Source organism: Salmo trutta, chromosome 8, assembly GCF_901001165.1.
Source record: "Salmo trutta chromosome 8, fSalTru1.1, whole genome shotgun sequence".
Lineage (NCBI taxonomy): Eukaryota > Metazoa > Chordata > Actinopteri > Salmoniformes > Salmonidae > Salmo > Salmo trutta.
In genome coordinates this window covers 20242858-20269538 of record NC_042964.1, presented here as the reverse complement: position 1 = coordinate 20269538, position 26681 = coordinate 20242858, and the positions used below count along the sequence as shown (strand labels likewise).

At 41.2% G+C, this 26681-nt stretch overlaps 1 long non-coding RNA gene and 8 other non-coding genes across 11 annotated transcripts; 4 read left to right on the top strand and 5 right to left on the bottom strand.

Moving 5' to 3' along the window:
- Nucleotides 1-998: 998 nt before the first annotated feature.
- Nucleotides 999-6577, bottom strand: LOC115198427 (uncharacterized). Of its 3 annotated transcripts, XR_003879228.1 has the most exons (4): nucleotides 6251-6572; nucleotides 1742-1815; nucleotides 1405-1477; nucleotides 999-1293 (listed from the first exon to the last, which is right to left on the bottom strand). It is a non-coding gene; the product is annotated as an uncharacterized LOC115198427 (long non-coding RNA). The 3 variants fall into 3 exon arrangements; XR_003879227.1 differs by having other exon boundaries at nucleotides 1405-1815; nucleotides 6251-6577; XR_003879229.1 differs by lacking the exon at nucleotides 1742-1815 and having other exon boundaries at nucleotides 6251-6554.
- Nucleotides 6578-8953: 2376 nt separating this feature from the next.
- On the top strand, nucleotides 8954-9026 carry trnak-cuu (transfer RNA lysine (anticodon CUU)). The gene has a single exon. It is a non-coding gene; the product is annotated as a tRNA-Lys (tRNA).
- A 336-nt stretch (nucleotides 9027-9362) lies between these two features.
- trnak-cuu (transfer RNA lysine (anticodon CUU)) lies at nucleotides 9363-9435 on the bottom strand. Its single transcript has one exon. It is a non-coding gene; the product is annotated as a tRNA-Lys (tRNA).
- Nucleotides 9436-11181: 1746 nt separating this feature from the next.
- Nucleotides 11182-11254, bottom strand: trnak-cuu (transfer RNA lysine (anticodon CUU)). The gene has a single exon. It is a non-coding gene; the product is annotated as a tRNA-Lys (tRNA).
- A 781-nt stretch (nucleotides 11255-12035) lies between these two features.
- Nucleotides 12036-12108, bottom strand: trnak-cuu (transfer RNA lysine (anticodon CUU)). The gene has a single exon. It is a non-coding gene; the product is annotated as a tRNA-Lys (tRNA).
- A 107-nt stretch (nucleotides 12109-12215) lies between these two features.
- On the top strand, nucleotides 12216-12289 carry trnan-guu (transfer RNA asparagine (anticodon GUU)). The gene has a single exon. It is a non-coding gene; the product is annotated as a tRNA-Asn (tRNA).
- Nucleotides 12290-13299: 1010 nt separating this feature from the next.
- On the bottom strand, nucleotides 13300-13373 carry trnan-guu (transfer RNA asparagine (anticodon GUU)). The gene has a single exon. It is a non-coding gene; the product is annotated as a tRNA-Asn (tRNA).
- A 632-nt stretch (nucleotides 13374-14005) lies between these two features.
- trnad-guc (transfer RNA aspartic acid (anticodon GUC)) lies at nucleotides 14006-14077 on the top strand. The gene has a single exon. It is a non-coding gene; the product is annotated as a tRNA-Asp (tRNA).
- Nucleotides 14078-14422: 345 nt separating this feature from the next.
- trnad-guc (transfer RNA aspartic acid (anticodon GUC)) lies at nucleotides 14423-14494 on the top strand. Its single transcript has one exon. It is a non-coding gene; the product is annotated as a tRNA-Asp (tRNA).
- The last annotated feature ends 12187 nt before the right edge of the window (nucleotides 14495-26681 follow it).

Genomic DNA, 26681 nt, shown 5'->3' with positions numbered 1-26681 from the left:
ACTTACCTCTGGGTAGAAATAACTGTAGATTCCGCCCATTTTGTAAATGTAAGAATCTGTCTGATATAGCTTATTCTTCTACTTAGTCTTCTTTGACGTTGAATGGTGGTACGCTGCCTCTACACATTTATATGGCTGAGTGAGCCCTTTATCGCTTTCAGTTGAGTAGAGTTCACAACTTTCACTTTCTTTTGGGAAAGCCTGGTCTCATAGGCTAGACGTAACATATTAAATGTAAATCCTGAACAGTAGTATGATATGTGATGTTTGGTATGGGTACATAAAACCGATGGTTACTTCAGGCAAAAATGAAAGTAGTTTGGCTGGTCGGGTGTATAACGCGAATGTCTAGCAACCCAAAGGTTGTGAGTTCAAATCTTGTCAAGGACAACTTCAGCTAATTAGCAACTTTTCAACTACTTACTATTTTTTTGCTATTTTGCAACTACTTAGCATGTTAGCTAACCCTTCCCCTAAACCTAACCCATAGCCTAGTTAACGTTAGCCAGCTAGCTAACCCTTCCCCTAAACCTAACCCATAGCCTAGTTAACGTTAGCCAGCTAGCTAACCCTTCCCCTAAACCTAACCCATAGCCTAGTTAATGTTAGCCAGCTAGCTAACCCTTCCCCTAAACCTAACCCATAGCCTAGTTAACGTTAGCCAGCTAGCTAACGTTGGCCACCTAGCTAGAATTCATAAAATATACGTTTTGCTAATTCGGAACGTATTGTATGTTTTGCAAATATAAATTAATAGAAATTTGTAACCTATCATACGAAATGAGTGATAGACACCGACAAATGAATACATACCATACGAAGCATAACATATCATAATAAATGGTGGGTCTCGGATTTACGTACAGAATAATATGAAATGCTCTGGGACCAGGTTGATTTGGAGATTCCCCTGATATTCCCTGTGACTTATAAATTAAGACGTCTTGAGGCATATAGAGACCTGTCTTAGAAAATGAAAACGTCTTTAAGACAGTCCATAGAAATACCAATGTCTTGAGACATCCGTCTTAAGACGTTTCTAGACATTTTGTTTTCATCTTTTATTAGTTATAAATACTAATCACTCACTTTATAACTCTTATGCACCTCCATAGCTCAAATTGTACAAATCAAAGTAATCAAGATGATTTATTGACCAAAATATCAATTTCATATGCTATAAAATAACTTTGGGTAAAGGCGGTATAGAGCTCCAAATAAGGCCTATCTTCAAGTCTTTACAGCCAGATAGCCATCTCTTGTTTGGGGATCTCAGAGCTGTTCTTCCTTAATCTACAGGAAAATAAACTGTTGTTAGTTATCATATCATAAATACAGCAACATCAATAACAATACCACCTCTACCCTGCTATTTTATTGGACCTTTAATTATGAATAGCTCACCTGAAGCAGAAAGCCGTAATATCCATGAGGGCTTAATGTTTGACACCAGGTAGGACCCCAGCTTTATTCCAGTCTGAAAATAGGATTAATCAGTTAAGCACTCTGTCTGTCTGTTCTCATGGGAAGAAATGAACATTGCATGTGTCATGTGCCTTTTTTGCAATGCAGTGTATTTGTATTTGCTGGGTGACAGCTGGCCTTGATTGGGTTGAGTTGCTGACATGTCTTCCATCCTTGTATCCCGATAAAAGAGAAATAGGCCTTGTTCTTTACACAATAACTATCAAAGCACATGTGAAGAAAAAAAACCCGATACCAACCTCCAGTCATAACATACCTCATCAGCCTATCATGCATAGAGGTCAGCACTCAGATAAGCCCAGTCTACTGCAACACGTGAGGTTGGCATACCTGACCAATAAAACCAAAAAATAAATAAACGCACCAGCCATTTATCTTTACTTTATTTTAGGGGTATATTTGATGTAACATTTAGATGCAGGCTTCTACACTAACTTTTTCTGCTGGTGGCCCTGGTGCTAACCAACTTTTTCGGTTGGTGCACCAGCACATGATTTGGTTGCAACAATTTATTTTATACAGAAATGTATAATGACCTGCCCTGTGTCCCATAATGTGCCTGTATTCCATACAGAACCAGGCCAATAATGACAAGCCATCTTTTAAATTAGCATGCCCTTGTGTTCTTACATTGATTTGGATAGCAAAGAAAAGAGACTGAAAATAAAGTGCAAAGTGTATTTATTTCAGATTGCAAAGTGCCATGTGTTATTTTCTGCTAAATCCTCTAGAGGGCAGATTTTGAAAAAAACATTCTTGATACCAAAACGATGACACTGCAAAAGAAAATTCTAAGGGGGGAGAAGCACTGTGATTTCCCCCAGTTTTCAGGTTTTCCCTCTCAAACTCACTTAAAAAAAAATTTGGGGGGGGAAAAACAACCAAAATCGAATATTCCAAGATGGCGTTTTCTAAACAAATGGCCACTGGATTAATGCAAATAATCATGATTCTGCCAGGTAGGCATAGGCTACTTTGTAGGGATCTTTTAATTGCCTTTCCATGTACCCAAAAACGGTAATGCTATCATTAACATCGGTAACAGCTACACAAAGTGTAGACGTACAGGCTCTACACACACCACACACAGCAGGGCTCGATATTCAGGTACATTTTTTGAGTGTCTGGACCAGTGCCAACTGAAAGCTACTGGCCCGAATGGAGAAAGAAATACTGGCATGGGTCAAGATCTGACAGGAAAGCGACTATTGCGTGCATAATTTCAATAGCAGGTGATTTCATCTTTCATTTGCGGGCTGAGCAAGTAGCCTATTCAGGGTTCATACAGACATTAGGAAATCATATTCAATAACTTTCAAGGACTTTTTCAAACACTTAATTGTAATTTTCTAGCACCTATATTTAATTGTTGTATTAGCCTATAGAAGAAAAAAACTCCCTCTAAAATGTATGCAGAAAAAGTATGCATTACCAATTTGCATTACCACTACCTTTTTCACAGGTACCAACAAACCAGTGTGATCATTCTACAGTGGTCCCTAGAGCGTACGCTCCAACCGGTGTGATCATTCTACAGTGGTCCCTGGAGCGTACGCTCCAACCGGTGTGATCATTCTACAGTGGTCCCTGGAGCGTACGCTCCAACCGGTGTGATCATTCTACAGTGGTCCCTGGAGCGTACGCTCCAACCGGTGTGATCATTCTACAGTGGTCCCTGGAGCGTACGCTCCAACCGGTGTGATCATTCTACAGTGGTCCCTGGAGCGTACGCTCCAACCGGTGTGATTTTAATGCTTATTTAGAACGTCCAGTTTCGATTGACACAAGAATCAGCATTTGAGCTGGCCACACTGTTTTTTCACAGAAACATTTTGCACAAACACAGTCCTTAAAAAGTTATGTCCAGAATGTGACCAGTTTATTTTTGGATGCAATGTTCAGACATTCACAGAAGTAGCTTCAGCATAACACAATCATCTAAACTGGAAAATGTAGGCTATATTTGTCCTAGTGCTAACTGAGGAAAGATTGACGTAACACAAGCGGTCATATTTTTATAACTCTCGGCTGACAGAAATATACAATATGAATTAGCTAATAGCAATTACTATGTATAATTAATGACATCACGGGTGAGTTCAAAATTGATCGAAATAATTGAGTAAAACACTTTCTAGAAATCGAAAGTAATCTGTTGATGGGTAGTTTGTGTGCACCGCCATGTTTGTTTTTTCCATCAACCAAAGATAATAAGAGGAGACAAGATGAGTTTGGTCTGTTTATAGTATGCATGTTGAAGGGGGTGTGTCGTCTATGATCATTCACTTCCCTTCATTCACTTCCAGAAGTTTACCCGAAAGATGAGTGACCCATTCCTCATTATAACATCTTTGGTCTGACAGACATTTACGTGACACCCGGAATGCATTGTATAATGTCAACAAACATGGCGCCACACATAGCTGGCAAATAGCTTAGCATTAGCTCATTATAATCAGTACAACCTTCAAAAAAGTATTTTACCCACATCATAGGTGTCCATTACAATCTATGCAATAATCGGAATGCATTATTTGTCACCAATACTTGAAACCGTGAATAAAACTGTAAATACATTATGCTCCCTACATACACACATACTGTATGCGCCTACAGTAGAAACGACAACACGATATACGGAAAATAAGGAACTTACTTTGATAGGAACGTACACATGTCCAAAGTTGTTATTTGTAAGGAAAACAAAAAAGAAGGCAATGCGAGCGCCAGCCAAATAACGTTCCAATTCGTGCAAGACTGCGCAAATGTCTGCATATTTGATCTGCGCAAACATTGGTGAAGTGCTTGGGCTCTCCTTGAAGAGAGGAGTTTGTCCGGCTCAGTAAAGCCTCAAACATATAAATTGTCCACAATGCTGAAATGGGCTCCTTCTATGTGAATTAATGAGGAGGCGGAACACACCTCAATTCAAACTGTTAGAAAATACAAATCAAATCAGATCAGATGTTATTTGTCACATGCGCCAAATACAACAGGTGTAGACCTTACAGTGAAATGCTTACTTACAAGCCCTTAACTAACAATGCTTTAAGAAGTTTTTTTTATTTTTATAATACACGTGTTAAGTAAAAAAAAAAATAGATAAGTAAAAAAATTTAAATAAGTAACAAATACTTAAACAGCAGCAGTAAAATAACAAGTGAGGCTATATACAGGGTGTACCAGTACAGAGTCAATGTGCGGGGGCACTGGTTAGTTGAGGTAATATGTACATGTAGGAAGAGTTAAAGTAACTATGCATAGGTTATAAACAGAGCGTAGCAGCAGCATAAAAGAGGGGTCTGGGTACCCCTTTGATTAGCTGTTCAGGAGTCTTTTGGCTTCGTGGTAGAAGCTGTTAAGAAGCCTTTTGGACCTTGACTTGGCGCTCTGGTACTGCTTGCCGTGCGGTAGCAGAGCGAACAGTCTATGACTAGGGTGGCTGGAGTCTTGGACCATTTTTAGGGCGTTCCTCCGACACCGCCTGATATAGAGGTCCTAGATGACAGGAAGCTTGGCCCCAGTGATGTACTGGACCGTATGCTCTACCCTCTGTAGTGCCTTGCGGTCAGAGGCCGAGCAGTTGCCATACCAGGCAGTGATGCAACCAGTCAGGATGCTCTCGATGGTGCAGCTGTAGAACCATTTGAGGATCTGAGGACCCATGCCAAATCTTTTCAGTCTCCTGAGGGGAATAGGCTTTGTCGTGTCCTCTTCAAGACTATCTTTGTGTGTATGGACCATGTTAGTTTGTTGGTGATGTGGACGCCAACAAACTTGGAAGCTCTCAACCTGTTCCACTACAGCCCCGTCAATGAGAAATGGTGGCGTGCTCGGTCCTCCTTACAATCATCTCCTTTGTCTTGATCACGTTGAGGGCGAGGTTGTTGTCCTTGCACCACACGACCAGGTCTCTGACCTCCTCCCTGTAGGCTGTCTCATCGTTGTCGGTGGTTGGTCCTACCACTTTTGTGACATCAGCAAACTTGATGATGGTGATGGAGTCGTGCCTGGCCATGCAATCATGAGTGAACAGGGAGTACAGGAGGGAACTGAGCACACACCCCTGAGGGGCCCCCGTGTTGTTAGAACTTGTTAGAAAATAACTTGAAATTGACAAGTTGAAACAGCCTGTAGATAATTAGCAGGCAGCGCGTGTTAACAGTCCTGTTGCGTAATAATCACATTTTGGAACAGTGAGAGCATTCTGACATCACGTGCATAAAAAAACTCACGCTGGGGCGGCGATCGTTAGAGATGTTTGGAACTCACGTATTAAAAGGTTCAGAATAATAAAAAAAATGAATAGGCCTACCCCAGTGACATTATGCATTGCCATTCACATTATTTTTTACGGCATTGCCTGATTAAATAGACAACATGCTCCTGACAAACACACTAATAAAGTCTGTCCATGTGGTAGCTAGTCAGTCTCGCCATTTGAGATGTTGAAGAGTTATTGAGGGGTTTACTGTATCATGTTTTTAAAAAGAGAAAGTGACCAACAACCTGGTTCCCTTTGTAATGGAACGCTTTGATTGGAAGACCAAGTTAAAACCAACATTCAATGTTGTCTTGCTCATGATAACCGCACATGGTTTTACCACACCAAGCTCAACAGACTAGCGCAATAGAAGCGTTAGGAAACAAACCAAAGCGCTTACGTCTCTCATAAAAACGTATCACTTACATCGCTCATAAAAACTGAACAGAAATGAAATCACAGATAATTATATTGGAGCAGTATAACTTAGAAATTGCTTACCGTAACTTCAATGACTTTTCAAGAACCAAAGAGCCCAAAAGAAAGTAGGCTGTATCATGATGACTGAATTGCGCATCACAAATATTCAACCAAGACTTTGAACTTTTTTAATAGCTTGTTTGAATACCCATTTTTTTGCCTTAGCATTTACTGGTAGAATCATCATTTGGAACATCTTACTGCTTTCCTACCCCTGTCGGTCTTCACTCATGCAACAACTAGTTGTTTGAGAGCGCTCTCAGTCCGACAGATTATCTATAGATTATCTGTGTGCAGCGCGCGTGTGATAAATAATCAACATAACGACAGCTTCAAGAATGCATCTTTTTTTTGTTTTTATCAATTATATAGCCTCGATAAATAATTGCAATATTTTTTTCCCTATGAAATATAATGTATACTTTGATTTAATCACGACATCATGTCTTCTCAATTTAGTTATTTTAATAACCAGTTAGTCCAATAGCAAAAAATGTAAGATACACGTTTAAAAATTGACCTTTGAATGTAATATGCTTCAGTACTGTAAATTAGAGTACATTATATTGTTTTTATGTTAGGCAATACACTTGCACTACCCATTAAAGTTGACTGAACATCAAATGGGAATTAACAGTAAAATATGGGAATTAATGGAAATATATGCAAATGAATATTAATACCATTTAAATGTAGATGTTTTTGCATCGGATATATTTACCATATCATATGGAGACATAAACCTTTCACCTTATCATAAGTAGACATAATTGCAAATGATTAAATCCTTCCAATAGAAAAAAATAAAATTGTTACAAATTGAACTTTAATTAAATGAGTTGACTCTTCACATGGCATGATTTCACTGAACAACAAAAGAAAGAGGATATTGAATGATCCATCGCATCTCCCAAAAACGTTTTCAACATAAAATGATAGTCTAGAAACTAATGCTTTGGTTTTCTTCCTCTCAGGCTTCCATGTCTTCTCCCTGGACCTCCTCAATGTCCCCCTCTTGAACATCAGACTCTGAGGCCACATCTTCACTGTCACTTTCCAACCTTGTTGAGGATGGCTCGTCAGGCTCAAAAAGACAAAACTTTGCCCGGATGGCGACCAATTTATCAACCCTTGTATTTGTGTGTGTGTGTGTACCCAAACAAGGACCAGTTGCGCTTTGAGGCGGCTGATGTTGGTGGGATTTGGAGGATGATGGAGGCAACAGGGGAAAGAGCCTCAGATCCACAAAGTCCCTTCCACCAAGTGGCTGATGAGATATATATTGGCACGACTGCCGCATTGCATCTCCATCCCAAAGCCCTTGCTTGGAAGTGTACTTCGCCAGACTGCCAAGAACCTTGCCCTCATCCAGGTCAAGGTGGTGAGACACGGTAGTGATGACACCATAGGCCTTGTTGATCTCTGCACCAGACAGGATGCTCTTCCCAGCATACTTGGGGTCCAACATGTGCGCTGCGGCGTGTATGGGCTTCAGGCAAAAGTCTTCACGCTTTTTGATGTATTTCAGAACTGCAGTTTCCTCTGACTGGAGCAACGGTGAAGTGGGCAGGGCAGTACGGATTTCTTCTCTTACATATGCAAGCAGAGTCTGAAGATCAGACAGGATGGCATTGTCTCCCTCAGTCCGTGCAATAGCTACTGCTATAGGTTACAGGAGTTTCAGGCTGCTTACCACTTTCCATCCTCATGATGGGGCTGTCCATATCGGCAGACTGTGATATGGCCATTTCTTGGAGAGACTCCTTCCCCTCCAGGAGACTGTCAAGCATGATGACAACACCACCCATACGGGTGTTACTGGGTAGCTTCAATGTGGTGCTCTTATTCTTCTCACTTTGCTTGGTGAGGTAGATTGCTGCTATAACTTGATGACCCATACCTACTGTAACCATTTCCTTGGCTCTCTTGTCCATTGTTTTCATTGTTTTAAACCTGGTATCGGTATTGAAGTCAAAATTCTGGTATCATGACAACACTACTACTGGTAGTGGCTTGCCCATGAGCTTTTCTACTCCTGGTTGGCTACAATACAGCTGCCTTACGAACGTTAGCCAGCTAGCTCATTAGCTAGACAACAGAGAACAAGCCACCAACAGCAAAGAGGACAAAGATTTTTATAACTAACCTTATCTGTGGAGAGGAGCTGTAGCTAGCTATGGTTGTTAGCTACTAGCTTGCTAGCCAGCTAGCTAGTAAGCTTCTGCAACAAATGGAACTCCCCAGACAAACACTAACCAGCTAGCTAACTAACTAGCAACTAGGGGTGGGCCGAGTACTCTGACAAAACGAGTATTGTAACAGAGAATTTTCCGAATACAAGTATAACAAGTTTTTATTTTTTAGTTGTATTATCCGTGATCTGAAAAATGTACTTGTAGCTGCCAGCACGCACATCTCTTTCACTCAAACAGGGAAGTGCTGCGTTCTCTAAACAACTATTGCCTAGTTCTTCTGTCTGAAAAGAAACGAGCGGGGTATTGGTTGAGCCTGCTGCAGCGATTGTATTAGAACAAGCTGCTCTCACTCACTCACTCACTCACTCACTCACTCACTCACTCACTCACTCACTCGTCTCAGGGCACAAGCACATTCCAGGTCAGCCCTAGTCTCAAGATACACACACAGTACATCATCATTGCAGAGAGATGAGGGGGTGTGTCCTTGTTATATTCTTACTGGGCTCCTTCCTTTATTCTGTTAGTTGCCCGGCTAGCTCAGTCGGTAGAGCATGAGACTCTTAATCTCAGGGTCGTGGGTTCGAGCCCCACGTTGGGCGCATGTTGTTTTTGCGCATGTTGTTTTTGTACTACTTGTGTTCACATATATATTTTTAAATACAACATTTTAATATTTTATTTTTTATAGTTGGTTTAATTTTACAGAATTATTTTAGTCGTTTTTGAAGTTGGATTAATACTACTAATAAAACATAAATACTATAAAAATATTTGTGTTGGTATTTTTAATAGTGTTATAATATTTACTTTAAGAAATTCACCTTATTAAAGATTGATTATATACTGAAAAATATAATAGGGATTAAATTCCGTTGCTTAAGGTTTTCCGATTACTGCCAGCAAGGTTGTGAAATCACTTCCTATTCAAAAGGAAGCGCCCAACGTGGGGCTCGAACCCACGACCCTGAGATTAAGAGTCTCATGCTCTACCGACTGAGCTAGCCGGGCTGTGTGTACAGGGCTAGCCCCTCCCTTTGTATACCTTGAACCCCTCCCCAAACCCCTCCTGATTATAGCGCTCACAAGTGTTCAGTATTTTATTTATTTAACTTTAAACAAAACAATACATTTTCTTATTTTAGTTGGTTTAATTGTACTCCATTATTTTAGACGTTTTGAAGTTAGAGGCTACTAACTTGAAACTAATTAAATGTTATAGTATTTGAAATTGAGCCCCACAGTGGACACCTCATAATACCCATAAAACCTAGCGGTCAAACACAGAAATGGCTCCAATGGTTTTTCAACCATTCATTTTATCCATTGTGGATTTTAGAAACACTTCAAATAAGGGCTGTGTTTTGCGTAGGCTTACCCTATCGTGACGTTTTGATAACCATGTAAATCTCAGACAAGGTGACTTATCAATATAATCGGTTCTATTTACTCTCAGATTTGAAAATGCAAGTGTTGCACACCAACAGATGGAAAAAACCTACACCTGTCAGGCAATTCATTTCAACAATAATCTTCATTTTAATTTGACTTTATAAACAACAAGAGGGCTTAATTGGAGTCTATTTCTTCGAAGACTAGACCTATATAAAATAACAACTGGCTGAGGTAGGCTTAGAAATGTCCTTGTTTTTTTAAAGAAAAGCCCAAAAAAAAGTCCATTAAAATAACATCAAATTGATCAGAAATACAGGGTAGACATGTTGTAAATGACTATTGTAGCTGGAAACGGCAGATTGTTTACATAGCTGTACAGAGGTCCATTATCAGCAACCATTACTCCTGTGTTCCAATGGCACGTTGTGTTAGCTAATGCAAGTTCATCATTTTAAAAGGCTAATTGATCATTAGAAAACCCTTTTGCAATTATGTTAGCACAGCTGAAAACTGTTGTTCTGGTTAAAGAAGCAATAAAACTGGCCTTCTTTAGACTAGTTGAGTATCTGGAGCATCAGCATTTGTGGGTTCGATTACAGGCTCAAAATGGCTAGAAACAAAGAACTAGCTGCCAGTCGAACTGAAGCATGCTGATTGATGCCTTAAGCCTACATAAAACACAGACTTTATTTGAAGTGTTTCTAAAATCCACAATGGATAAAAGTAATGGTGGGAAAACGATTGGAACCATTTGATCACTTTGTTTTATGGGTATTATGACTCATACTGTGTAGTATTATAACATTTATAAAAGTATATTTTTTTATTATTTAGTGAAAAATGTTATCGGGATTAAGTTCCATTGCTACAAGGTTATCAGATTACTGCTGGGAAAGTTTGGTATTAATATATTCTTTATATTAAAAAATGTTGCACTGACACTTGCACTGGTCTCTATCCACACACTGAAACACACACGTGTGTATATACGCACACTACAAACGCTCACACACACACAAAACCTACACACACACTCACACATAGACTTACACACTTTTTCACACACGCTGTTGCTACTGTTTATTATCTGTTTATCATCAATCCTGAGTGCCTAGTCACTTTTACTCCTATCTACATGTACATATCACCTCAACTACCTCGTACCTCAGCACACTGACTCGGTATCGGTACTCCTTGTATATAGCCTTGTTATTGTTATTTTATTGTGTTGCTATTTCCTTTAAAAAAAAATACTGTGCATGGTTGGGAAAGGGCTCGAAGGTAAGCATTTCACAGTGAAGTCTACTGCGCAGCTTAACAAATAAAAGTTGATATAAAAACACCTAATATTCAAAAAAGGAGCGCCCAACGTGGGGCTCGAACCCACGACCCTGAGATTAAGAGTCTCATGCTCTACCGACTGAGCTAGCCGGGCTGTGTGTATAAGGTTTAGCCCCTCCCTTTCTAAACCTGCAATCTCCCTACTAGAGATATTATAGAAAGGAGGAGATAGCAATACTATTGGAAATGAGTGGAGTAACTTGTAACCCGTCAGACTGTTGACAAAACAGGTTCATGTTGTAATGCTGCGTCACGCAATCCCTTCTCAAAGGGTATGAGTCGATAAACCGGCCTATTTTCCTCCAAAGTACGTAATGTTACGATATCAAAGCTATACGATATTACAAAGAACAAGTTCATTATCTCACGTCTAGGAAAAGATTTGTAATGTTGTACTTCTTGTTGACGAAATTCATGCTAATTTTGTGTTTTGTGCTAGCGCCCAATTTACTCCCATTGACTCCTTGAATGCACGGTACGGCCCGGCCCATTGACGACGTGTGGGCAATTTACACAATGGGCCTTAATTTTATTCCAATGGAGTTTCCCATCTCCTCAAAGGTATCTCTGCCCCTACTACCCCTCACCAAACCATTCCTGATTGTAGCACGCATCTCAGTGTTCAGGATTTTATTTATTTAATTTTGAATAAAACATCAAATTAAAATAGTTTTGTTGATTTCATTAAAATTATTTTGGACGTTTTGAAGTTAGAGAAACTCTACTAATAAAATGTAAATTATATATAAATATAATAGTATATGTAATAGTATTACCAAATGTATAAATAGTATATTTTCAGTTTCTTCAAGTGTGAATCCGATTACTGCCACCAGGGAGGTTGTGAAATCACTGGCTATTTATTCAAAAGAGAGCGCCCAACGTGGGGCTCGAACCCACGACCCTGAGATTAAGAGTCTCATGCTCTACCGACTGAGCTAGCCGGGCTGTTTTTAGTAAATTGAGTAGTACAAACAAACCTGAAACCCCCTACTTGTGACACATGTGCTACCTCAGAAACAAAATGCTTTAGCTCGGATATGCTTAGCAACCCTGTCTCTGTGGCGCAATCGGCTAGCGCGTTAGACTGTTAATCTAAAGGTTGGTGGTTCGAGCCCACCCAGGGACGGTAATTTTATTTTAGCAGTGGATTCACATAACAATTGTTTTGAAATGTGTTTGTACTGAGTATCAGAGGGCTGTATGTAGCCTGTTGCACATGGAGAAACTCTTAGAAATCCTCCCCTCCCCCAGTAAATGAAATTTTCCTCTGGCTTTCTTGAATGTTGTCTTTTGTCTGTCGTTGTGTTGTGCCTGTGCCATTAAACCCCTACAACTCATCCAGAACGCCGCAGCCCGTCTGGTGTTCAACCTTCCCAAGTTCTCTCACGTCACCCCGCTCCGCCGCACACTCCACTGGCTTCCAGTTGAAGCTCGCATCTGCTACAAGACCATGGTGCTTTCCTACGGAGCTGTGAGGGGAACGGCACCTCCGTACCTTCAGGCTCTGATCAGGCCCTACACCCAAACAAGGGCACTGCGTTCATCCACCTCTGGCCTGCTGGCCCCCCCTACCTCTGCGGAAGCACAGTTCCCGCTCAGCCCAGTCAAAACTGTTCGCTGCTCTGGCACCCCAATGGTGGAACAAGCTCCCTCACGACGCCAGGACAGCGGAGTCAATCACCACCTTCCGTAGACACCTGAAACCCCACCTCTTTAAGGAATACCTGGGATAGGATATAGTAATCCTTCTAACCCCCCCCAAAAAAAGATAGATGTACTATTGTAAAGTGGTTGTTCCACTGGATATCATAAGGTGAATGCACCAATTTGTAAGTCGCTCTGGATAAGAGCGTCTGCTAAATGACGTAAATGTAAAATGTGCCCTTCTTGCCTGTCTCTCACATTGTAAATCTGTGCAGTGCAGTGTGAGTTTAAAATATTGTTTTGGAAGGGGGAAAAAACATGGTATTATGGTTTACTAACACACTAACTAGGTACCACTTAAATAGTAGTGTACACATTGAAAAAAATATGAGCATAATTTCTTGACTTCAAAACAACGCTTATGAATCCCTAATGCTAAAATGATTTGAGTCACCAATGTTTTATTTAGCATTTGCTAAAAGAAAAACATTCCGTCCCTGGGTGGGCTCGAACCACCAACCTTTAGATTAACAGTCTAACGCGCTAGCCGATTGCGCCACAGAGACGATGTGGTAGGGAAAGGAAGGAGGGTTTATATTCTGTAAAAAACAAGCCATCGGTCGGTAATATTGTTGTAGTGGGGACAGTAACGTCAGAACTTTCAAACAATTATACATTTAAGGAAAATGTTTTTATATTTTTTTTTATGATTTTTTTTTGCTCACATAATATAATTTCAAAGTATGCATTAAAGTGTCTGTAATAGAATGAACGTGATAAAAACAAATCGAGACTTTAATACATGCGTTTCCATCGCTTCTAAAATATGTTTTATTATGGTGGGGGAGTGCCAAGATGGAGGTGCGGCGGCTTCAAAACAGCGCCCCATTTAGTTATCTTGTGTGTGTATATAAATTATTGGTAAAAACCTAGTCCGTCGGCTACATGGCTACAAGGTGTAATGATCCAAAGGTATGTTAATTCTATGTTGCGGAAAATGTGGCCACAAAGCATACTCATACCCAAACGTATGCTTTGGGAATGAGTTAACAGAATATCATTTTTTTTAAATTTTAAGTGAGATTGTCACTGGACAGTAACTGTAACTCATGCCCAAAATCACAATTGGTTCCAGGAAGAAGGGATACCTTCGGGTAATATTTTTTTTTTTAAAGGTAAAACTTTACAACACAATCAGTCCTCGTTAGTATAGTGGTCAGTATCCCCGCCTGTCACGCGGGAGACCGGGGTTCAATTCCCCGACGGGGAGGATATGATTTTTTTTTTCTTCTTATACTTCTGGCTGTGAGATTAGCCTCATTGTATACGGGTATTGCCCGACGTGGAGGATGCATTTTTTTCTTATACTTCTGACTGTGAGATAAACCTCATTGTATACGGGAGTTCCAATCTGGCCTTTACCCCTCTATATTTTGTCATACTATGACGACATCCTGAATATGGTGTAGAATATCCCGATGTAAAATTACATTTATTGTAGAATGAGATCACAGATGTCAAGGGTCAGGGTCCCAGCAATTTAGTTTCTGTGGCCCAATCGGCTAGCACGTTAGACTGTTAATCTAAAGCATGGATGTGCAAGATAACCATTCAGTCCTCGTTAGTATAGTGGTCAGTATCCCCGCCTGTCACGCGGGAGACCGGGGTTCAATTCCCCGACGGGGAGATGGATCTTTTTAATTGTAATTAGTTTGCCCTAAAACTTCAGTTAATAGCCTAGCCGTTTATTTGCTTCAATCACTGAACACAACCAGCACTTAGAGGCATGATCCTATTTGAGCCTTAACTTTCTATTTCCTTAACTTTAGAAAAGCCTGGCCTCAATACACCCGTACCTAAGCCAATTATACATTTTCTTGATGTCAACATTCGAACAGTCTAATAAATAAATTTCATGTATACTATCACAAAAACAATAATTTGGTTGTGTTTATGAAGGTCTTAGGTAACATTAGGACCTAAGGGCCCTGGGACTAAACACCTCGCTCTGCAACTGGATCCTGGACTTCCTGACGGCCGCCCCCAGGTGGTAAGGGTAGGTAACAACACATCCGCCACACACATCCTCAACATGGGGGCCCCTCAGGGGTGCGTGCTCACTGCACGACCAACACCATCAATCATTTTGCCGATGAAAACAGTGGTAGGCCTCATCACTGACAATGACGAGACAACCTATAGGGAGGAGGTCAGAGACCTGACCGTGTGGTGCAAGGACAACAACCTCTCCCTCAACATGATCAAGACAAAGGAAAGGATTGTGGACTACAGGAAAAGGAGGACCGAGCACACCCCCATTCTCATCGACAGGGCTGTAGTGGAGCAGGTTGAGAGCTTCAAGTTCCTTGGCGTCCACATCACCAACAAACTAACATGGTCCAAACACACCAAGCCAGTCGTGAAGAGGGCACGACAAAACCTATTCTCCCTCAGGAGACTGAAAAGATTTGGCATGGGTCCTCAGATCCACAAAAGGTTTTACAGCTGCACCATCGAGAGCATCCTGACGGGTTGCATCACTGCCTGGTATGGCAACTGCTCAGCCTCTGACCGCAAGGCACTACAGATGGTAGTGCGTGCGGCCCAGTACATCAATAACTCTACCTACATGTACATATTACCTCAATTACCTCAACTAACCGGTGCCCCCGCACATTGACTCTGTACCGGTACCCCCTGTATATAGCCTCGCTATTGTTATTTTACTGCTGCTCTTTAATTATTTGTTACTTTTCTTTCTTTTTTTGTTGGTATTTTTCTTAAAACTGCATTGTTGGTTAAGGGCTTGTAAGTAAACATTTTACTGTAAGGTGACAACAGTGGTAGGCTATTCGGCGCATGTGACAAATAAAACATTATTTGATTTGAATACGAAACAAAATGTATTTCAACAAACACAATAGCATTTTCATTAGTTTATGTAACTGTAGGGTATAGCCAATGTACAAACGAAAAACACCAAAATGCAAGTGTTAAAATCCATGAAATGCAGATAATTCATTAAGGGCAGGTCTTAAGGAACATTATGAAATTAAGAAAATGCATTTCAAAAGAACAGAATGGTATATTTTAAGTTTAAAGTGATACTTCGGGATTTTTGCATTGAAGCCTTCTATCTACTTCCCCAGAGTCAAATGGACTCGTGGATACTATTTTTGTGTTTCTGCGTGCAGCTTGAAGGAAGTTGCTAACTAGCGTTAGCGCAATTCCTAACTAGCGTTAGGGCAATGACTGGAAGTCAATGGGAACAGTCATTGCGCTAACGCTAGTTAGTATTGGCATGTGAAACTACCTCTAACTTCCTTCATACCGGACGCAGAGATGGTATCCACAAGTTCGTCTGACTCTGGGGAAGTAGATAAAGAGCTTCATTGCCAAAATCTATTTATTCCTTTAAATATACAACTGCTCTTTGAGTGTTGCGAGTGCACGTGGGAAGTGCATGGAATTGCGGTATTTCTGCCAAAAAGTTAAATTTTGAAATAGAGCTCAAGGGGTAATTTTTAAGAGTTTTTGGCAATGATAAGTCACCTCTGTTTCCCTGCCTCTGTGTCAATGCGCTGTTCCTCAGATTCTTAATATACAATTTAAAAATGTATAACATTGTCACCCATCAGACTATTGTCAATGTAATCTTGTCTTTAGGCTAACTCTATTATATGTGTGAAATTAGTTTCGATATAGTTTAGGTGTAGTTTCGATGGGCCATTATCAGCTGGGCAGGCTGACTGGCGGTAAATGCGGCGGTGAATGACATTAAGACTCTAACAACGACAGTGTATTATATAGACTTATTTAGGAAAAGTCAAGTACGGGGGATATGACTTGAACTGTAAATTCATTCAATATAACGCTCTCAGCTTTTGCTCAATAAAATGTTGAAAAGACTACAACACTGTTTGTGATTATAATAACAAATCCATCGCAGAACAGAACCAATTCTCACTTGTTGCACCTCTTAAATTCACTGTAGTTGAGCCGACCATGTCAAACCACACTGCCGTCTCATCTTTGGCAATGATGTTGCTCTCCTTTATCTTATTTTGCGCAATCTTTACAGTAGTCACTGAAGTTCACGCAAACAATTCATTTAGACCCCCGTTTATTGGAAGCAGGTGTTTATTTGCAGAAATGTGTGCCGATGCCCAGCTATTAAAGATGAACTGAAACACTAGTAAGTGATTTTGATAACCAAATGTGATAAAGAAGCACGTTGCTACCCTTAAAACTGCTGATAAACAAATTCATGTTAAAACGTTTGAAAATTGTCTCATCTGACTACTGAATGCCACCCTCTTGATAACTGTCATCAATGACATCACTAGAATTGTTAATCTGACAGGCAGCCAAGATTACAATGCATGTTAGAAGCCTCATGGAGAATTTTTTCATTTTGACAACAATAGGAAAAATATGGAAATAAGTGCCTTTTTAGAAGGCTATCCTGTTAGAAAGTAACATGGAATTAACAAAAATGTACAAAATATTCTTGAAAGTTGCACATTTCCAAATTGGGTAGTGCTTCAGAATTTGTATTATTGTCCTGTTAGTCAATACAGACCTTAAAGAGCTATTTATAACTTGTCAGAAATGTCCAGATCAACTAGCCCAGCTAAACCATTTTTATTTTGAATTTTTAGCCCATTGATTTTGTTGTAATGTTTGAGTCACTCAGATATCACATGAACACACATAAAACATGGCCAAATGTGTAGAATTGCAGGAAATGAGCTTTAAAACTGCAAAATCTTCTCCACCCCATGGCAAAATGTATAGAATTGCAGGAAATACACTTAAAATCTGCAAAATGTTCTATCCCCCAACAAGAGGGGTGTGAACAGTTTGTGTCATGGGGGATTGTCTTACAACTAGCTGCAATTGATATAATAGGAGTGGACACTGTTAATTTGATAGAATTAAACATGCCTTATTAATAATTAAATAATACAGAATCATAATGTGTACCAGTAAGTAATATGCTACTCATTTATCTGAATGTTGATAATATGAGCTGTGTGCTCTATTGATTTCTGAACTGAGTTTGGTTATACATAGGAATTCCTATAGGGAACTTTTTGGGCATCCCTAAAAAATTCAAAAAAAATTTTATACAGTGCCTTCACAAAGTATTTACACCTTCAACTTTTTCCACATGTTGTTGAGTTACAGCCTTAATTTAATTAAAATTGTTGTGTCTTTGGGCACCATTAAACTGAAGACATGTTTATCAAATAACGCTCTGTAATTATTATTACGCGATTAACTGATTAATCGTGTAACTGTAATTAACTAGGAGTTCGGGGCACCAAGGAAAATATTCAGATTACAAAGTTATAATTTTCCTAATATAACTTTCCAGATATCATAATATCTGACTGATTATCTTCTGATTTAAATGGTGTATTTTACCTCGCGTCCAGTCTCATTCCAAACGTCGTAAATTGTTGTTGTCTGCACGAACCCAGTCTTCACTAAGTCATCCATACATCAATTGTCTTAAAATCATTTATTTTCTAAACTAAATAATTCACAGAAAGGCATACAAACAGTAGGTATCGTTACAAAGCAATGGTAGCGGAATGTGCCCTAGTGGGCTAAACCGGCATGGCGGCTTGTTAAACAAAAGAGTAGTGGGGGGGTCAGCTGAGAAGACCCTACAGCATCTCAACATATTCCAAATAGCTTTAATCTTATTAAATCATTTTATACAACCATTAGATGTAAGTCTCATCGCTGAGGCTAGTATATAAACCTTAGTATGGTAATATGGCCATATTGTCTCTAATGAGCCTCACAAAATTGTACCAAGCGGACCAGTTCGTAGCTGGATTCTTCACCGATCTTTTATACCTTCTCCAGAACATAAATGTCGTTTGGTTCTCCAATTCTGTGAGGTGGAAGAATCCTTTGTTCTCTCCATGAAAACACTCTGTCTCTTTATACTGGGGCCATGAGGCAGGACATTCTCCTTTGGAATTTTACGACCGCCTTCACACAGCCTTGTGTCAGAAGTATAGAGGTCGGGGGATGGTGCATGGAAAACCCAGAGGGCAACGTCATGACATACCCCCCTGGTGGTTTGGATATTGTTTATCCTGCAAGTTACAAATCAACATAAAATCATGACCACGTGATGTCCCGTTTGTAGATCATCGTTGCAGTCCCCTCTGGTGGTTGAACTTGGTATGCTCTCTGAAAGTGGAGCTGTCCACCACAAGGATGGGCAGTGATGTCCGATTGGTGGTCGCTGTTGCGGTCCCTTCTAGTGGTGTACCTTGGTAGGTTCCCTGTAAGCTGCAAAGTACCCCAGGAAGGGCCAGGGAATGTCCTGGTCGGTGATCGCCGTTGCGGTCCCCCCCTCTGGTGGTTTACCTTGGTAGGCTCTCTGACAGCGGGCATGCCGCCACAAGGATAGGCCGTGGGTGTCCGGATTTGGGGTCGCCGTTCTGGACCCGTCGTCCAGACTGGAAGATCTGGGCAGTAACTTAGGCAGATGTTAACAACGCACACACACTCATGAAATATATATAATTACATTCATTCCCCAATGAGCGGCGTTGTGGCACTAAGTGATGGTTGTATGGGGACTTTGTTTATGGCTCTATCACTTCCTAAGTGTCAAAGGAACTGAACCGAAAAGGAATGAAAGCATAAACAAAAGATATACAAAATATAGTTCTCACACAAAAATCATCTAATTGGACTGTGTTCTATATACGTCCAATGTTCTGGCAAAATGATTATCATGGCATTGTCTCTAATGCCATATCGAGGGTTTTCCTACTTGGTGTGTTGCTTAGGCACTATCCTAAGTTGATAACTATATGATAAGTCTACAGCTGTAATGCACTAGTTTTGGGCAGTCTACAGGGATGACCTATGGACTTCTGGGAAGAAAACTGGTGAGTGCTGTAGAGTCAAAGGCCTAGAAGTAAATGTTCAACTTTACTAAGGCTGGTATATTGCTTGGGCCCTTAAGTGGTCCTAGCATAAATCCTAATTGGATGTTCCGTTGTGCATGTGCGTTTATGCTTACACAATTGCGCATGTCAAGGGAAGAAAACCAAGTATCCTGGCAGATTACAACTTGTTCAGAATGAGTCTGACGTAGTCGGGTAATTTTCAGGTCAATGCCTGGAAGTCAGTCAGAATTGGTGTCAAGGGAGTCTGTAGTAGTTTTTCTACAAGTCACTGTGTCTTCCACTTTTGTAGTGGCGATAGGTATGAAGTCTATTTCATAGCTATGTTATCCACGGAGGAGCTAACCTCACGACGGAAGTACTCTTTAAGTATTGGACCAGTCGTACGTGGTGTGATCATGGTTCATGACTTCTAATAATTTTCCTCCTGAATGGAGGGTCCTATTTATTAGTGACATGTGTGTTAACCATTGGAAGAGTGCACTGGAGATTCCCCTCTACGTGTTGCACTCTGAGTGACTCCTAGGTCGCTGTTGTCAATCGTAATTTGATTGGTTAGGTCTCTAACCCTCTTACTGATTGTAGCTGGACTGACTGTTGCTAGTATTGCTACTGGTACTCAAGGGGACCAGTTATCCTACCTATTTATTCTGAAATATTATCTACCGGAACACATGATTGGAGCATTTTACTAGTTGTATTGTGGTTGACCTTCACATGGCAAGGAATGATTATTGTTGCCATTTGTTTTGGAGGTGGACAAGTCCACTGGACTTCCTTTACGACCAGTGTGGTACACCTCAGTACTATCTTAGATGTCTTCTAAGATAATCCCCATCTAGGGGCCTGTCTGCTCCTCACTGTTCTCATAGGGAAGTTTACAACTCGATTTGATTTATGCTCTGGCGGCCTCGTACGGTGTTGTCCGTAGTCTCGACCCCCCCACCGGCCTCGATGAGGCTCATCATGGGTCTCGGCTACTATTCCCCCCCTTTGTGTCGGGACCCCCCCACCAGCGGGTGGTGTTGGTGTCCGATGCGCAAACGAAAAGATTGGACCCTATGTACAAGTTGTCAGCGGCCGCGTTTTTATGAGAATGTCCGTCAACCAAAATCTCCTGGTGTTTGTGTTTCAAAACGCTCAGTGGCTGTCGAGGCATGTCAGTCACCACCGCGTCCGCGTGTGGCAACCTCTTCAGTACCTGCGAACTGAGATGAGGATATCGGTCTGTGATATCGCAAAGTGTTTCACCAGTGGGAGTCATCGGGTCAGTTGCTGGACTGACGCCATTAGTGTCATTGTAAGGGGTGACAGTCCTCAACAAAGCGGAAGGTGTATCATCGGAAGCAGAGTATACTCTGCGCATCAATGTTTTTCTTGCTGAGACGGCCGCAGTGCTTGCGGAAGTGTCCGAAGGGCAAGAGAAGTTCATCTCAACTATCGTATTGCACGACTGCAAGGAGGAGGGAAGTTGCTTATTCACAGAGACAGCTGGCTCGAAATCATGAAAAGAATGTTCAATCAGGTTGGCCGATGGAATGTGTCGAGATAACGTAATATCTCCTTGGATCGGATTCTGTACCAAGAGGTTTCTAAACGTCTTTTTCCCAAGGGGTGCTTTTGACAGATACCCCTCGTGAATGACTGCGTTGCAGCTAGCGTTAGGGGAAGACAGTGTGGTCAGTGGAGAAGGCACTGTGGCCTGTGACCATACCTGAGAGAAAATAAAGGAGACGGCATCGGTCAAAATCGTGATTTATGACCCTATGCGTCTGATTTATGACCCTATGTCCGGCTGGTTCGTACATGCCCAAATAAGGGCATCCGGTCTGGACATCCTGGCGGGAAGGTGTCACGTGGTTAGGGTCATATAGTTTTATCCTGTTCTGTCACGTGTTAGAGTGTGTGTTATATCTATATTGCATCTCTTTGAAGTTGTCATGATGATTGATGTGTAGGGCCCTCATTGAACTGGGGGGGTTGTGTTTGAACATTTCAAAGAGGATGACCCCACACCCCCCTATTTTATTGCTCTTAGGGTTGTTGTCTATGAATTAGGAATGTCCGGGGGGTTATGTGTTGGAGGCAGACGTCTTATAAATACGCCCCAGACACACATGCGGCCCCAGAACACTAAACAATATTTTAAAAATAAACATGGATTTTGGTAAAGCAGTGATGACCGTAACAACGGAAGCAGGACCTCGGTTGAAACATAGAGAAAAGACCCAGTATAAAGCAACAATATACGACGCGCCAAAAAAGCGGTTTATATGTGTGTGTAGAACCCAAATACCGCCCGCAACTGCACTGAAAGATTGATAAGAGAATTATCTATTAAAGGTAAATGAATCAATAGACCATGATGAATTATTAGTCATACAGAATGGTTAATGAATAATCAATGTAATGATCAATGTAGGGATCGATAAGTTTGATTAGTTCTGGAAAGTCCAGGAACCACGGGATAGGGAAAGAAATGTGTGTATACAATTAGGAGGGGCACCAGGAGACAGATGGTCCTGGGAGTAAAAGCTTCAAAGCATTTCTAACCTTGAGGGAAAGGAACAGGCGAGCTCGGGATAGTGATAAAGAGTGTGAGAAGTTTGTGGGGGAAGCAGGTCACCAACAGTTTGTGTGTAAAGGCATGTGCGTAAGAAAGCAAGAACTATATAATGACTGTTTTGTTATCCTGACCTCAGAACGTTCTCTGAATAAAAGCTACAGATACCTTTTGCAGAAAGCTGAGTCCTTGCCTAATTATTTTAACCCATTGTCTTACAAACCTTGGGCATTAGTCAAGGCGAATTGATTATTGATTATTATCATCAAAGATATAAAATTCCTTTAACAAAGATCAAGTGATGATGTCTAATGGACAGCACTGGGGGTATCAGTTTGATTACCCGGCCCGTAGAGTGAAACTCTATACTGTAGCCGAAGGTGGAGAATATACAGACCAGACTTTAGGAGTGGACTATGGGGTTGAAGACTGGGCGGTTTTTCGCAAGGTTTTGTGTCCCGAACTGAGAGTTATCACCAAGGGGTATAGCTTGTTCACGGGCTACGAGACCCGTTGGGAAGGTACCCCAGACTACTCAGGAAGAGTATTTCACAGGGTGAAAATACAGAGAAAGAATGGACTTCCATGTGGCTGCGTGGAGTTCTATATCAGCAACGAGGAAACCCGCAACCAAAACATTCGTGATGGTGGCCTGACTGGGGATTTCAGGTTGCGCATGCTTATTCCTTTTAAAAGTTGGGAGCTAATGGAATTGAGCATGTTAGAGTTGTTGGACGTTCTTTTTGTACAGAGCCAACAGTGGCAGAGCATTGTTCGGCTAAGGAAGTGCATAATATATACGAATCCTGAGGATTATGATTCAAAGCAATCCCAAGAAGGCTCATCCTCAGAAGGGTCAGCCCCCGAAGAAAACTAAGTACGCGGCTGCGTTAACCACGCCCTGACCCCACCCAAAGGCCTGGTTCTACAATAAAAGGAGGTCCCTTAAAGCCTCCACTTCTTCATTTCAGCATATACCATGGATATTCCTACAACATACCTGGACTCTGATCTTGAACTATATCGATATATCTATGCGTGTTGTGAGCTGTAAAATATCTCCACATCCGCTCCTTCAGAGTGCGGTTAAAGCGTTCGACAACTGAAGCTTTCAAATCCGAGCCTGTAGCAAAATGTACTATATTATGCTTCTTCATGAGTTTCTGAAAAGTATTATTAAAAAATTATTTTCCGCCATCAGTCTGCACTTTCTTTGGGACTCCTCCTTCCTTCAAGATAGATTCAAAGGCCCTGGTCACCTCTGCCCCACTCTTATTTCTTAAGACCCTTACAAAGGCCATTTTAGAGAAAATATCTATAACCGTTAGCATGTATCGATTTCCATCATTTTTATCTGCATGGGCCTGCATGTCACATAGATCCGCCTGAAACTGGGACAGGGCATGAGTTGCAAAAACTCTATTTCTTGGAAATTGTTTTCGTACAGGTTTATGCAGAGTATAAGCATCCTGCGCGGCTAACCAATCATCCACTTGAGCAACGCCTAACCGGCTACCTGTTCCCTCGGCCAAAGCTCTCTGTAAACGCTCCTTACCCCCATAAGACCCAGGGTTAGAGGGGGTGTAATACACCTTTTTCAACATCTGCTCCGCCATCCTTCCTGCCTCTCTGTGGTACAATAAGGTTAATGAGCCACTTTCAAATAACGACAACATTTCAGTTTCATTTTATTTATTTTTTTGTATTTTGATTTTTGCAAACATCATGTATTACATATACAGACAATTTAGGATTCGTTGCAGGATACTTGTCCCCGTTTTCTCAATGATCCCAGCATGCAACACCCTGTATATTTGGTTTAGATTTACAGGCTTTTGTCGCTGAATTTTTAAAACACACACATCAGATATATAAGTATATAAACAACAAATGTGATACATGTTACAATTAAACGGTGTTTCAAACAAATAAACTAAAATCTTAGACAAGTTTGTTTCTAGTTCTTCTGAATCATCCACAACACGTGAGACCAGTTGTGTCCATTGCATACTCTCGCCCGTATGTCGTACATGATTCATGATTTGCTCCATTTTTAGCAAACGCTCTACATTAGCCCAGGTATTATGGGTTGTGTAGAATGATACATGGTTCACTTTATTTTCAATAATTTGATGCATCACATTTGTAAGTTCTCTCAAAAGAAAAAACGTATGTATTCTCTCTAACAACGTATGTATATAGTTCCCCATTGCTTTACATCTAAATAACAAATAGGTATTGTCACTCGGTCTCTGGGGTTTTGTTGAGCCAGAAAATCATCACGTCCTCCACCACAGCTTCCCGGTATTTGTTGTCGTCCACCAGGGTTTGTCGGATTTTTTTGAGTTTCTCGTGGATGTAGATCGCCTCCTTCAGTTCATGTAGGAAAGCCTCGGTTACCCCGTAAACTCTGGGAATAGAAGGCACAAGACCCATAGACTCCAGGGCTCTGACCAGCGCAGGTATAAACCTGCAGGACCACAGTCTTTTCACCAGCTCCTCAAAATGGTTGAAGAAGTAGTATTTTGGGGGCTCGTATAAACACGGATGCCGGTGCTGGCTGGGGTGATTGATCTCACAACCAATGCATTTTTCACGTATATACTCTCCAATCACCACGTTTAAAAGTGTGGCTACAGAGGCCTTGATGGTGTCCACAAAAATAGTACTGACCACCCCATCAAACACATCCTCAGGCTGTGGACATGTAGGGGGTGTCGAGGGTCTTGGCTGGGGGGAGTAGAATGGTTGGCTGCGAAGCATACAAGTCCTTAGGGTCTGGCCCCCATGACGTATCAGAGTCCAGGTATGTTGTAGGAATATCCATGGTATATGCTGAAATGAAGAAGTGGAGGCTTTAAGGGACCTCCTTTTATTGTAGAACCAGGCCTTTGGGTGGGGTCAGGGCGTGGTTAACGCAGCCGCGTACTTAGTTTTCTTCGGGGGCTGACCCTTCTGAGGATGAGCCTTCTTGGGATTGCTTTGAATCATAATCCTCAGGATTCGTATATATTATGCACTTCCTTAGCCGAACAATGCTCTGCCACTGTTGGCTCTGTACAAAAAGAACGTCCAACAACTCTAACATGCTCAATTCCATTAGCTCCCAACTTTTAAAAGGAATAAGCATGCGCAACCTGAAATCCCCAGTCAGGCCACCATCACGAATGTTTTGGTTGCGGGTTTCCTCGTTGCTGATATAGAACTCCACGCATCCACATGGAAGTCCATTCTTTCTCTGTATTTTCACCCTGTGAAATACTCTTCCTGAGTAGTCTGGGGTACCTTCCCAACGGGTCTCGTAGCCCGTGAACAAGCTATACCCCTTGGTGATAACTCTCAGTTCGGGACACAAAACCTTGCGAAAAACCGCCCAGTCTTCAACCCCATAGTCCACTCCTAAAGTCTGGTCTGTATATTCTCCACCTTCGGCTACAGTATAGAGTTTCACTCTACGGGCCGGGTAATCAAACTGATACCCCCAGTGCTGTCCATTAGACATCATCACTTGATCTTTGTTAAAGGAATTTTATATATTTGATGATAATAATCAATAATCAATTCGCCTTGACTAATGCCCAAGGTTTGTAAGACAATGGGTTAAAATAATTAGGCAAGGACTCAGCTTTCTGCAAAAGGTATCTGTAGCTTTTATTCAGAGAACGTTCTGAGGTCAGGATAACAAAACAGTCATTATATAGTTCTTGCTTTCTTACGCACATGCCTTTACACACAAACTGTTGGTGACCTGCTTCCCCCACAAACTTCTCACACTCTTTATCACTATCCCGAGCTCGCCTGTTCCTTTCCCTCAAGGTTAGAAATGCTTTGAAGCTTTTACTCCCAGGACCATCTGTCTCCTGGTGCCCCTCCTAATTGTATACACACATTTCTTTCCCTATCCCGTGGTTCCTGGACTTTCCAGAACTAATCAAACTTATCGATCCCTACATTGATCATTACATTGATTATTCATTAACCATTCTGTATGACTAATAATTCATCATGGTCTATTGATTCATTTACCTTTAATAGATAATTCTCTTATCAATCTTTCAGTGCAGTTGCGGGCGGTATTTGGGTTCTACACACACATATAAACCGCTTTTTTGGCGCGTCGTATATTGTTGCTTTATACTGGGTCTTTTCTCTATGTTTCAACCGAGGTCCTGCTTCCGTTGTTACGGTCATCACTGCTTTACCAAAATCCATGTTTATTTTTAAAATCTTGTTTAGTGTTCTGGGGCCGCATGTGTGTCTGGGGCGTATTTATAAGACGTCTGCCTCCAACACATAACCCCCCGGACATTCCTAATTCATAGACAACAACCCTAAGAGCAATAAAATAGGGGGGTGTGGGGTCATCCTCT